General features: G+C 38.6%; 1 protein-coding gene across 13 annotated transcripts in view; it reads left to right on the top strand.

The window, feature by feature from the left end:
* LOC110832999 (putative fatty acyl-CoA reductase CG5065) overlaps positions 1-12,585 on the top strand; it is a 103,130-nt gene that overhangs the window by 61,434 nt on the left and 29,111 nt on the right. For 2 of the 13 annotated variants that reach the window (XM_022070543.2, XM_022070545.2), the window contains exon 1: positions 604-992. The exons of 4 other annotated variants lie outside the window; for them this stretch is intronic. The gene's annotated coding sequence lies outside the window, so the exon portion shown is untranslated. Of the gene's footprint in view, positions 1-350; positions 574-603; positions 993-7,671; positions 7,918-8,610; positions 8,824-12,585 lie in introns of those variants that run through there. 7 more of the 13 variants (XM_087351212.1, XM_022070539.2, XM_022070537.2 and 4 more) reach the window with 7 other exon arrangements.

The raw sequence follows: 12,585 nt of genomic DNA on the forward strand, positions 1-12,585 counted from the left end.
CTGTAAGTGTGAAATAGCCTTAAGGATATCATCGGCTGTGATGTGGGTCATGTCAGTCTGTGGGCATGTAATGTCTTGAGAATGACTGTGAGTATTTTCATGAATTTGTTGTGGGCGCTGACGCAAGGAAACTGAACCAATAGGACTAATTTGTCCAGGTACAGAGGAGATCCATGGTTCTAAGTGAGCACGGAAAGCGTTAATATGAACCCAAATTGAATGCACTTCAACATTTACTCAAAGGAAATATTCATTTCGATTACTCAAATGTTTGGTGTTCCTGTTGTTTTCAAATTATTTTGTGTATCAGTAAATCCTTTTTTGTATGTGTGTGAAAACACGTTTTGCAGCGGCTGGAGCTTGTGGTTGCTGTTCTGTCGTTCCAATAGATAGCAAGCGAATGAATGAATCACGCCGTCGACGGAGTTGCCGCCTCTTCATTAGTATAGCTTTCATCCGTTTGAGCCCGCCACCTTAGTAGCAGGTCGTCTGCTACACCCTGACAACAGCAATTAATAATGTTGTGAACTTTGAACAAAAATAAATTGTTATTGTTTTGGTGGTACATGTAAGGTATGCTTAGAATTACTTAATATACACTAATATCAGTTAGCAGTTTATATCTTATCAGTGATTTAAATATGAAGTAATCCCACAGTTTAATTTTTTTTATCAAGATAGAGTTATTCAGTGATGAGCCGTATTGATTATAGTTTTTTTGCCTTTATAAAATGTTGGGACCAAGGTTTTATATTCTGATAAAATTCGAAATCAGATGTGAATGCACATGTGCCCAGATAAATTGATCTTAGTGCAATTCGTTGCGTGTTTGTTTTCGCAGTTGCCAAACATGGCTGCCGTTGGTCAAGGAGGCAGTGAAATTATGAAGTTTTCATTGATTTTTGGGGTATTATAGTCGTTTAACGAAAGTGCTGTTGTATTACTTGTGTGCTATTCTGAATATAATTATATGTGAGGATGAATTACAATCTGTAAGTATGGTATAAAATTTAATTATTTTAGCTTAATTTGCCCCATTTTCCTGCAGAAGCCTGCCAAGACCGACGAAGCCTAGATTGGTATGGCTTCTTAGTATTTAATTCCTATATATAATAATACTAAAGTAGCAAGTTCATATTCCTTCCCAACGAAATACAACGTAGTCTTAACACTTATTCATGCTGCATCATAATAGTTTGTTAGCAGTGGTTTTGTGGCATAAGGCAGTGGCACACCCTTCCACAAAGTTACTAAATATGGAATAAGCAGTTTAGGAATTGGTTTAGAATTATGGAGTGAACATATGTAATACAGGATGAAATTACTAGCCATGAATTTGTATAGAGAATAGAAATTCATTTACTGATGAACTGTTGATGTAAACCCAAAGTTCTTTTGCAATTTTACCTCTGACCACAAGATTTCTGCAGTCTTATTTTGCTCATAGTGAGAAAATAACTGTGTGTTCCATAGGCTTTCATACTTTGAAGTAAAAGTGTGTTTTATCTCAAAGTATTATGCAAAATTGTCAATACAGTATACTCTACAGTAAATGCTTTGAAGTCCAGTGGTAATTACATATATCACCTACTTAAACAGTTTGTAACTCTGTATTTTGCCTGCAGAGTAAATTATTGTTATTCCAATGATTCTCATAATAAACAGTGATCTGCTAATGTTTGTCATTAATTGAAGAGGACTTTTGCATTTTACTGTGGCATACACAGAGAGTTCATGTAGGCTATGCTGTACTCAGAACTAGTGTTTAAGTAGTTAGTCATTATGAGACATTGCAGACACACTGAGAATTCTCTTTGAAACATTAGATCAGACCCACTTCTCTTATTCAAAGGGGACTGCAGGGTTCTTCTTTCCTTAGATATAGATGGTTTGAAGAGTTAAGTTGGTCATTCACCTTTTACTCAGACAGATGTGTTTGTGCGCAATTCCTACATATGACCTTAGGAAGGAGTTAGTTGCCTTTTAACAATAATAGGTGGTTTTTGTTAAAACTGTAATCATTACTGTTTATTTTCCAATAATCCATGCTACCTATGCTATTCTTTTTTCAATGTACTTACCACTTCATTCAATATCCACTTTTAATGATTGCATTTTTGTAAGTATTGTTGAGGTTGGGCTTTGCAGCAGAGATTTATAATGAACAGTGTGTGAGTTACTTGCACTTCAAGAAGAAACTAGTTGGTTTAGAAACAACTAAACTATACCAACCTGATTTCATTTAACTTGATGTTTGAATATTTCAGTGTGTTCCCATTGAATGGGCCCATAATATGTTCTTCACTCACACATGAAGAACACTTGAAAAGTGTTATTCTGTGCATGCCAGTGTTGGTATGACTTTTGGATGGTTTACTAGAAATTTTCATATACAGTGGTCTCTCAGTTAACAGTAATAATTGGTTCCACAAAAACCATCATTAATTTAAATTATTTTTAATTTAATGTAGGGAATATGTTTTAAATATGTGTGAACTTTCAATGTGCAGGATTGTTGATTCTGTTTCTTTCAAGAAATCTTTTTGGCACTCTTAAGACAGAAACAGTATTTATTAATATTCCACACCATTTAAATTTGCTATATTGTGTTACTATTAGACTGTCATTAGTACATTGTACAGGAAGTTTCTAGACAGCCCAACCATGACGCAAACTTATTCATTATGAGTTGGCATGACTTTATTGGAAGAGTATCCAGCTGCTATGCCTGAGGCCATGGTTGCAGTAAATCTTACTTTGTATCATCATGTTAATCATTGCAAGGGATATTTCATGCTTCTCCATTTTACAGTGTTAAATATGGCAAAGGGTAATTGACAGTATCTTTGAAACTCAGTTACCTCTCATTATTTTGTTTCCTAGTAGGGCTTCCAGAATAGATGTAGAAACCCAGGCCTCACCTGCATCCTACTCTTTGGATTTCTATGGGTATAAAAATGGTTCAGAATGCATATAAATTTTACTTTCATGTTATGGTACTCAGGCACAGGGATATATATTTTTTATCTTTATAGCTAAAATACAAAAACTGAATCTCCAACATTCCTTCTTTCTCTTTCGTAGTTGATTCTCTTCTACCTGCAGGTGTCGAGGCTTGTTTTTTCACTTAATCTATTAGACATTTGGTATGACTCCTTGGGCAAGTGATCAGCCACAGTCCCAATATCCAAGCACACAAGGCCCGCGCCTCAGACCGCACGGCCACTGTGGCCAGCAATCTCCATTATTCAAAATCTAAAAGTCACTGCTTTTGCATTGTATCTTTCCAGATACTGTGCTATGCAATTTGTGAAAGTCTGTCATTACAGCTGTATAAGTGCAACAGAAGATTGTTGTACCTTTTTGACAGCCAGTGAATTGGATAGAACTGTGAGGTAATTTAGTCATATCTCAGCAGCACCTGTAGTTTCCAAACAGGTCCTCGCTTTGGGTCAGCTGGCCTCACAGAGCTTGCGATCAAAGCACACTGATGTTACGGGGTTTTATGTTTTTGGCTTATACTCCACAATAAACTGTAATGAAATTTAGTTGTATCTATGAAATTTGGAAATGTATTGATATCAATTAAACTGAATGTGTATGGATCAGGATATATAAAGTAATGTTGCCTGTTGTCTTGTACTGTGAAGGAAGAACGTGTTTTACAAGTGTTTGAAAACATGGTTTTCAAGAGGATATTTGTACCAAGGAGGGATGAAATAGGTGGGGAATTGGAACTGCATGAATTGTACAGGCCATCTAGCATAATGAGGATAGTGAAATCTAGGAGGCTGTGTTGGGCTGGGCATGAATCACGCATGGGAGAGGCAAGTGGTGCATACAGAATTGTGGTAGGGAATCCTTCTGGAAAACGACCACTGGGCAGACCAAGAAGGAGATGTAAGGATCACATCCAATATGGATCTTAGGGAGGTGGGCTGTGAGGATGGCAAATGGATGGAGTTGGCTCAGGATTGTGGCCGGTGGTGGGCTTTGGAGTTGTCAGTGTTGAACCTGCGGGCTCTGCTACCAGGGAGTTAGTTTGTGTATGGAATTTACATTTACACTTCCCACAGGGGGACGTATTTTGGTTAGGAAAGTAAATATATAAAATGTCTCCATAGGAGAGGCTAATTTATGTAAATAAATAGCAACAGAATTTCGCGAAGTATAGTTCAGGTTTAGTGTGAGTAGAAAAGTTCAGATGGAACAGTGGTGGGACTGAACCAGCAAATGGTTAAACATCGTTCTATGGAGGAAATGCCAGTCACTTAAGATAGGTGTTTTCGTTCAGAAGGAAGTCAGGTCACCAGTTAAAAAGCAGAATTTTTTATGGTAGGATGTATTTGATACCAAGTGGTTGTTGAAATATTAGTATTTTGAATGTGTAAGCCCCAAAAATCATTTACATCTTGCTGTTACATGTTTGACGAGAGGTACTGAGGAAAACTTCAGTCAGGATAGGTAGTCTGCAGGTGATGATTTTAAACCACAACCTCCCGAACACGAAACAGGAGTGCTAACCGCTCGGTCGCTGTTTTTTCTTCTTCGTCTTCTTCTTATGTTTGGTTCAGCTTCATGTGGCATCGATTCGAGCAGAAAAGTGTATCTGAAACTTATTTCGTTTTGTGTTAGAACATTACTTTTACTGACATGTAGACCGGAAAAGATTGATTTTAACCTGCAAGTAAGCAGTCTTTCCCTTGGCCAGCTATCTGTGGTGGTGTTATAGTTTGTTTTAATGAACTGAGTTGCAGTGCGCGGTGAAACGTGCTTCAGCTTCGTTCAGAATGCGTACTGTTACGGGTTGATGGATAGCTAGAACATTGCCGCCCTTGTTCAAGTAAGCGTACTCATTTCCCTGCGCTTTTAAAGTGTTTCATTATTGTCCACATGTTCTAAAATGTTGCCTCTCTCCACAGAGATCACTGTTTTCATTTGTACTTGTCGATGTTTGTTTTGAAATAAATCACAAAAATATACTTTCGTACTTCGTAGTTTAGGCTATATAGTATCGAGTACATGGTGGGAATATTAATTACCAAGTGTTTTGAAGGAAAATTGAGGCTAATTTGGAGGTACTATCCGGAATTCTCTTCGAGAGACAGGAGAAAGGAACGAAAATCCTCAAAGAGGGTAGTCTGTAACCTTCTCGAAATTCCAACCCAGTACCATCCTAGTACAGCTGAGCGTTACCTCTATACTAACCTTCTTTATAATGGACGTAAGTGGATCATGGTTTTATACGTTTTTAATTAAATGAATTGCAGTAGTTCGGATATACGTCAGTATTGGTGTGATTCAGCGGTGTTCGTATGTAACAGGTTTTTACATGTAGACTCTTATCTTTGTACATGCTTTAGCTGTAGTGATAACGCTACGGAGTGAGCAGCTTTTGAAATTATATCTGGCCGATAGAAAAAGGCGAAAAATTCGGAAGGCACTGAAGCCAAATCAAAGGGTTGCTATAATCTAGAACAGTGTTCTGCAAAATTTTCTTTTCACCCGCGCCACACACACACCTTAATTTGTCAAAGACGGCACACCGCAGAGTTTCGCGTCACAAAAACGGGGTACGAAACTGTACATTGTCATGAATATGTATTTACATTTCAATACTTGCCCTGTAGGAATACGAAGACAAAACTGTCGATGATGAACCTTTTTTTAACGAATTCTAATTGTGAGAGATAAGATGTTACCTTTCTCTAACTATAACGTGCGAATATGCCGTTTCTTGTAAGAATTGAATAAGAAGCGATTGCAGAACAATGCTGTGGAATCTGCAGGCCAGACAGTCATGTGGCATGGTGATTTGTTCTCTTTCCGTTGTTACTCGGAGGTTAAGGTAGTGTGAATTTCTGGAGCATTCACTGGTGTAGGAAAGAAGATGCCAGCTTCACGACATATTCGGTGGCAATACCGTTGGAGACATATTTCCAATGATATGGGCAATCCGAGCAGCAGGGAATGGCTGAACGATGTTACACATCATTGACCATCGTTTTCTTAACTTCTGCTGTTGGGAAAACAAAAGCAGTGTAGCTTAACGATATTTATATTTGAAAGTCACCGGATCATATCTTTGCAAAGGGTCGGTTATCTTAAGGGTTTTCATAGTTCTGGGCAACCCCTCCGCGCATATTCCGAAATATACTTTGAAACAGACCACAACCGGTTGCTCCGAAATTGATCATTGCAATCGTTAAATCTCACTCATGCCCTGTTATCAGTGCCGAAGGTACAACGTAACTTAGCAACTTAGAATCTGTGTATGCTCTTGAGTGAAGAAAAACGAGTAGTACATCGAGAATTTCAGATTCGTTGTAGCACTTCTTATATTCGGAAGGATCCCGGTTCAAGTCTCTTGCAAATCATTTTATACTGTCCATCTATTATTTTTGTATATTGATTGATCTGTATAAAAACACCCTCGGGCAGACAAGAACTTTTGGTGAAAACCCAATTTGAAGAGGCTACTCGGAAGACTATAACTTTGATATGACATGTTCATGTTGTGCACACAAAAGTTAGCTTCACACTTTTAAGTCTTCTGAAAGTTTACTGTTGTGACATGCAGCAAATGTAATAACCTGAAGTTTAATTGGCGTGGTCCGATTGCATGATGCGGCAGATAAACCACTGGTAATCACACACTCCTCAATGTCTGGTATAACTGTCACAGTCGCTATTGTAAACCTGTCCTTCAGTTTTCGAAGATGATTTGGTGATTGTGACTGGTAAACATGATTCTTGAAGATTCCCCAGAGGATAAATACCATTAGCGTGAGGTCCGCTGAACAAGGAGGAATTGGAACAGCTCGCCCGCCCCATCCGTGGACCAGGGAACAGGAGATTCGAAGAATCGGGCACATACGCATGCAAGTGATGCGCTGCACCATCTTGCTGGAAGACCGCGTTTGTTTGTGGATTGTCCTAGTTAATTTGCAGACTCACTTCTCTAGTATGTCTAGGCGCACAACACCAGTGAAAGGGTTTTCAACGAAAAAGAACGAACTTAAGAGTCCGAAACACATTGACTTCGGGGCTGTCCCGTGTGTGTTCCACGATCGTTAGAGGTTGCTTTTTCCTGAGGCTTTAAAGATACACTTATTACGAAAAAGGCACGTTGAAAAAAGACCTTCATCTTTATCAAACCTAAAACGCGTGCCTTTGAACGTCCTATGACCTTGTCAGTAATATCTTTACGCGACTCTATTTAGTAGGACTTAAAAATAGAACTCTCCATACTGGTCGTCACGAGTTAATGGGTTGGAGCTTTACGTCTGTTTCTTTGAATTACGGATAAGGTAGTGTTTATTTGTGTAACGGCTTTATCGCTCATGATTTGCCTAACATTTTTTCTACCTTGCCTCTTAGAACATCGAGTCTCAGAAAAGTTGTTATGCCAAAGAGTATTTACCAGGAAGTTCTGTATTGAAACTTGTGCGAAAGTGTCTCCCACCTGTGAGATTTGAGGTTTTGAGTCGCAGCCTTTGTTTCTTCGAAGCACAACACGAATTATGCTAACTTTGAACCGCTGATGTCATTTTTTATGCACTGCGGGAACGTCAGAGGTGGCCACATTGGGCAGTAACAACCGATGGAAAGGAAACTTGAGGTTAAAATCTACTTATCGTATATATTGCTGCAATGTTAATTTAATTTCAGATGTCGCAGTGCGGAATAATAAATCAAAACAGTATCAATTTCGTCGAAATCATTTAAGTGGTTTCCAAGATGAAACATAAGGACAAGCTAGAGAGCACGATCTCAATGGAACAGAGCCCTTCTAGAAAAGCTGATAGTCGCACTGTTCACAAGAGCCCATTCCTGGACACTTCGAAGGCAGTCTTCGCAGCTACGCCTAGGTCTTCCAAGCGGTCTGTTTCCTTCAATTTTTCCCACTAAAATTGTGTACGAATTTCTCATTTCCATGCTTTCTACATGACCTACCATCTCTTCCTGTTTGATTGTCATAATACTTGGTGACTAGTACAAATTATAAAGTCTTTGGTCTCATAATTTTTAGCACATTTCATGCTGAGAACGCTTAAGAAATTGAACTTGGTGGAATAGATTGTGAGGACTTGAACTAGTTTGAAGTGTTTTATTGTAAGGAGTAAAGTCCTCAGCGAGGACAGAATGACGTTCAGACACTCTTGAACGAGGTCTCGGAAGAAAGCACTGAATAGGGAAGACTGGGCATTGATCGTAAGAGAAGCCAAGGCTACATTGAAAGGGCCGTAGTGCTAAAGAAGAAGAAGAAGGGTGTTAGTATGCACCTTAGGGAAGATCATAGTAACAGCGAATTTCTTGAACAGCAGAATTTGTGGAAGTCACAGAATATATAGATGGTCATGTTTGATTGTGCTTTGTGGTAAAACTTTTTATCGTCCCATTTACATTGTACTCTGCAGCAGACACGAAAAGGCAACTTTTAATAGCCTGCACACGACAAATAACGATGCTCCACTGTGAGAAGGTGTTAATCAGTTTACGTATTTAGCATGTTCCAAGATACGTGGAAACAAAGTTCAGCGAAGCGTTTGTCAGATTAGTTTATCGACGATGGGTTGGTGGGAAGCGTCTTGTGCTGTTTGTTATCTCATTCGTTAACAACTTCGTGACCGTCTTTTTGAGGGCTCAGTAGAGTGTGTCGTAGATATAGGTCGTCGCCGTGTAGCCCGTGTTTGCTGACTGTAGTCATCTTGATCGTGAGGAGCTGGCTGGCCGCGAGACGTTCATTCACTTTGCTACTTTGTTTTCGTCGAGTATGCTGCTGCTGTCTTGACTGTTGTGCTGCCGAAGTGTAAAGAAAAGGTACACGTTTCATTTAAACTGCATGTTTCTGTAGATATGTCGCTGGACTTGTGCTTTTGTGTTTCGAGTACTGTGAATTATAAACGAATTAGCTGCGCTACTGAATCCTTGTGTAGTTGAAATTAAGATTGGATTCACCATTGTAAGTGGTTAATAGTTACACTGAAACTTATTCTTGAATGCCTTGTTATTTTGATTTAGGCCTATTTGGTTACTCATATTTTACTGTCGACTGTAACTTAAGTTGATCGTTGGTGTCCAGGTCTAGAATGCTTCGGTTTTACCTCGACAGTATGTTTCCATCTGATGAGACCTCTCAAACCGCAGTATATTTCGTTAAGAGGTATTGCACAATTTTAAGGATTTTATACGCACGATGTAACTTGTGTAACACCTTTTCACATGTCTCAGATGATAGTCGCATATGCGAAATACCGAATTAATCTTTTCGTCTTGGTACATTCGTGTTTAAAATTTGTTTGACCTTCCTTCCAGCCTCTTAAGGCACTATTTTAGTTGTATGGATTGTAACGTTTTTTAAATGTAGCAGTGATTTCACGGTTACGTCGTCATGTTTAAATTACCGTCTGCTAGCATGAAGTTGAGTCATTAACAGCTTACCTCACAGTTGCAGAATTGTGTACCACCTATTGTGAAGTGTTGCAAGTGGTATGTAGGAATGACCACGACGAAAATGTAGGCAACGTTGAAGTTTAGTTTCGTGATTGCGATTTAATTTGTTGTGTTGGCAGCATCGTATATCGGCCAGCCCGCAGCCGGCAGTGACCGTGTGAACTGTTGAACTTCGCGTCTGACGGGAATCGAAGTAGTTTAGCCAGATGAGAGTGTTTCGGAACTCATATTCTTTAATGGATTCTCGTGAAATTCTCTACGCAATCGTGTATTGAAACAACATGACAGGTTGTAAAATATACTGCTTACTTACTGTCGCAAATGGGTTCACGTATTTCTCAATGTGTTTTTCTAACAATTTTGATTGTTATTTTTATTATTTATTCACTTAAAACTTTTACTGTTTTTTGTTACACAGAGTGATGCAATATTACAAACATGGGCCGCGGGTTTATGTATGGTATGTGATTAAGTCAGATATATGCTTCCAGTTTTCATGCAAGCATTCTGTATTTTAAACTCATCTATTTCTATGGACTGTATGAAACTTCTAATCGTATCGCAAAATGCATACTTTGTTTTCCTCTGGAGCCTCTGTTCTGCATAATTTAACTTGATAGATTAGATTACAGTGAAGTGACCCGGGGAGCTATTACAAGAAGAACTGCTGTTAAGTTACGCGTGGCCGTCAGCTTCGCTCTCACACGTCTGTATTGTTGCTGTTTATTTGTATTAAATTTATAAAATGATTGCGTTATGTGAAGGTGTCTGTATGTATATCAGCACCTTTGATTTCGTAAACGTCTCCTCGAATTTCGATCATATTTGGTGTTATAGGTCTGCGCTAAAAGATACCGGATAAAGTTCGTTCTGGTCCGTTTCAGTCTGTAAAAGAGATCGGGGCCTACGTTAGACTTAAAATTTCTCTCCAAACCGCATCATCGTTCATGAAGTTTGTAGGCATACGTTGCATAAAGTACAGACAGGTTATCGGTAATATCTTACAACCTTTATTCGAAGCATGTCGGTAACATAAAACAAATAATACATGTAGAAAATATTAAAAACAAAATGTATTTCGGAAATAGCTGCTGCACTATGTACCCCAAGGGCAAGGTTTATCTCTGGTACATAGAAGTAAAGACCCTATAAAGTGGTGAATAGATGGAATAATAATAATAATAACAACGTATATCTCAGTACATTCTCGTTCCGTTATTAATATGCATTATGTCAGTGTGGCAAATGAGTTACTTTCTGTAGTTCAGATTTTTTCCAGTGCTGTTCCGATATTTAAAATGTTTTGATTCGAACAAAAGCTGTGTAGAAAAATAAAACACCTTTCATGCCCAATGCGCCATTTTTATAGTTGTTACCAGTGCAGTTTTCGAGATGGTTACGGACGCTGTTCGTCACGTACCATGGACTTTTAAAATCTGCCTTTAGTGTTATAAAATTTAATAGTTTGAAATTATTCAGATGTTCGCTGCTTGCGTTTGCATCATTTTACCTGCAGGAACTTATGACTCAATAACTGGGATATTGACCACACGGATTCTAAAACATTAGCGGATTCCTTTTAAAAAATATGTTCGTACATAGTTGACTTAACAGTTTACACAGATTACTTTGAATTTTCGTTTTTTCCGTGTTTATAATTTTTATAATAAAGAGACCACGTAGAATCTGCAGGTAGGTTTGAGATCTCTCCCTCTTGATATATTTTACATTTCTAGCTCCAATGATTTATTAGCTGTTCCCAACAGACGGAAGGTAAATACAGATTTCGCTGTATCATCATGTCTTTATTTCCATTCTGAAAAGCTATATTTAAAAGAGTGACATGTTTCTTGAAACATTTTACCACGCACGACCCTACTTTCCTTGTGTAGCTCACATCTCAGAAGTTCTCATGGTCATGTTCTTACTGGAGTTGTAAAAGGCTGTTATACTACACTTTCCGTGCTCTGGATTGCACTACTATCGCGCCCTGTTATCAAAGTTAGTTGTTCCGGTTTGTCCATTCCAGCGTGGCGTGTTCCGAATTCGAGAACGACAAATTAACGCCGTGTTAGGAACAGTTACGTTTGCTGACCTGCACAGATAACTGACAGAATGTAGTAGTGTAATAAACGCACTTCAATTTCCTTGACCTTCGTAACGGAGAAGCATTCTGTTTACGTTGAGGTAGGAACTGAATTTTTGGTCTGCGTGTTATTTAGTTAAGCTTACATACGCGTGCCACACTGCCGTCTGAAACTTCCACTCCACGAACCCATTCGTCGATAAATGAAAATATGAGATTCCATATATTTACATAGAAATTTTTTCCCCTCTAGAATTACTCCTTGCGTGTATGTTTTCAGACATCTACTTAATTTTGTCTATCCCTGAAACAGTATAATTTTCATACAGTTCTACGAAATAAAGGATTTCTATTATACATACATCTGAATTATCTGCAATTTGAATAAACAATAATAAGTAGCATATTCCTTGAACAAATACATCAGCACCATACTAGGCGGTTCTAAAATAATATTGGTACCAGAATTCAAACACCTTTACGTATTTCTTCAGCGAGCAATCTGCCTTCACACGGTTTCCGCCCCACCGTTTGAGGAACAAGCAGCTGAGGAAAATGCAAAAGCGAACTGTCACTTACGTAATTTTAAACTTAATACGGAAGGAATCGAGAAATTATGTGAAATGTTTATTATATTGCATTATTTAAAAGAAACTGCCGATGTTGAACCGTGTGGTACAGCTCCGGAAGAGAAAGTTCATAGTTGGTGACCCCCGTGTAGTCTTGCAGGTGGCTACCGTCATTCGGAGGAATGTGCCCCCTTCCGACTTCATGTAGAAGATTTTTCATATTGTCGCCGCCGTCGAAACGACAAATATTATATGTAGCTACTGATAATGTCTTTCTGTTAATCCATTTTATAGAGCAGGATTTTCTGTTGACTAGACCAGCAAAACAGTTATTTGACGCCAGTGGAGTAGCGTCTTTCTCTCGAGTGACCTAGATGCTATAAACGAGGTCACAGGCGTTTTTACGGTTTCACACGGTTTAAAATTCTCTTCATGTATGCATGCATACGTACACACGCACGCACAAACCAAATT

Source organism: Zootermopsis nevadensis, unplaced genomic scaffold (assembly GCF_977971745.1).
Source record: "Zootermopsis nevadensis isolate Lab colony 2312 unplaced genomic scaffold, Znev_1.0 Znev_ptg000018l, whole genome shotgun sequence".
Taxonomy (NCBI): domain Eukaryota; kingdom Metazoa; phylum Arthropoda; class Insecta; order Blattodea; family Termopsidae; genus Zootermopsis; species Zootermopsis nevadensis.